The sequence below is a fragment of the Mizuhopecten yessoensis genome, unplaced genomic scaffold (assembly GCF_002113885.1).
Source record: "Mizuhopecten yessoensis strain PY_sf001 unplaced genomic scaffold, ASM211388v2 scaffold3935, whole genome shotgun sequence".
Taxonomy (NCBI): Eukaryota; Metazoa; Mollusca; class Bivalvia; order Pectinida; family Pectinidae; genus Mizuhopecten; species Mizuhopecten yessoensis.
This window is the reverse complement of record NW_018405293.1, coordinates 3,331-5,177: the sequence shown is the minus strand read 5'-3', so window position 1 is coordinate 5,177 and position 1,847 is coordinate 3,331.

The following is a 1,847-nucleotide window of genomic DNA, read 5'->3' as shown; positions in this document are numbered from 1 at the left end:
TAAAAGTAGTAAAAGTATAATGGTAATTTATATTTGTTGGATACCAAGTTAAAGGATATGTATAATGTGATCTGTGCACTAGTTAGCTAATTCTTACATTTGCTGGGGTAGTTCTGCATTTTACAACTAATATATATATATATCATCATGTGTTAAAACAGGCCAGCCTTGAAATGGATCAGAATAGTATTCCGAACTTGTAAGGACGCCACGTTTCATAAGAACCAAGGATTCGTTACAAATGTCTGAAATAGACATATAATTACATAACTGATATGGGTCACAGGACACATAAACATACATATAAATGTACGTTTATGTGTGCTGTGACCCATATCAATAAAGCATATGTGTATATATGTATGTGTATGTGTGTTGTGGCCCATATCTGATCAGTATAGCATATATATGTGTATTTCAGACAGTGTAACGGACCCCTGTGGTAGATCCATGTGGTCCCGTCTTTTATGAAATAGCCTACAGTCTAACAGCCAAATGCCACATCAAACGTTTCATCCTATCATGCCACATTTGGTTTCCAGTCTAAATCGACATTCAATTATTGCAGTTTCACATTTCAGAAGATGACGAACCTCGAAGTTTAGCGGCTCTCCACTTCGAGCTAGTAAAAAGATGGCTGCCGTAGACTCGCAGCTGAGCCTATGCTACGCGTCTAGACATTATTCTTCTGCGATGACGCATCAAAGAATTTGATAACTTTTGAATTTATCAACACAAATTAAATATGACATTTTCTATACGGTTTTGTGTTTTATTTCTACATAAGTTTGCATATCAACGTACACCATCCTGTTTTATGATGCCCCTTCAATGAGGGTCTATATTCTTTTCATATTACGTCAATACTTAGCTCCATAACCTTGGACAAGTTCCAATTATTGAAAAAAACAACGTTGATTGAAATATAAGGATTGAATCTTGCTTTGGTCGATTTCATGGGGTGATAAATTGAGTTGGTCTTGAAACAAATTCAACATGAAACTTGTTTCAAAACCAACTCAATTTATCACCCCATTAAATCGACCAAACCAAGACCCAATCCTTAAGTGAAGAAAGCGAAACATCAAGTTAGCATGTTCTTGATTGTTACGTCATTGGTTTGAGTGAAAAAATTACGTCGTTTTCTCAAAAATTGATGACGTTACTCTCACAAACAAGTGACGTAACAATCAACACATGCTCATAAGAGAAGATAACTCTGCAATACTCAAAGACGGAATAAGCTATCACACATTTACATCTTTAATACATTTTTTTAAGGTGTATTAAAAAGAATCACACGTAATGCAAAACTAGTTTACAGTGCTGTGAAACACGTTAACATTTCCTATGAAAAAGAAATGCATTTCTTGGACGTTTTTGTTGAAATTACAGGACACGATATTCGTATGCTGATCTATATTGTAAGCCTATAGATTCTCATAATTATTTTGGATTGGTTTCTAATTATGCTCAACAAACGAAGCATAACATTTCATGTGGTTTAGCATCTAAATACATCACGGTTGTTAGATATATGAAACAATGTTAGAAAAAAAGATCGGGCAATACCAAACTTTATCTTAAAACAAACATTATTTCAGTGAAGTTGTACAAAATACAATATGCTATTCAAAGATCTAAAGAGAAAGGTTCTGCCAGTCTTAATTAAGAAAGAGCTAACACCAAAGACGCTAATATCATTCCATTTGTTACTACAGTACGTACAATTAAAATAATTGTTTCCTATCGTAAAACATTATGTAAATTTTATGCAAAACATTGAGAGCATGATTATACACTGTAAAAACGACCAAAACTAGAAACTTCAACTGTGTACACAACAA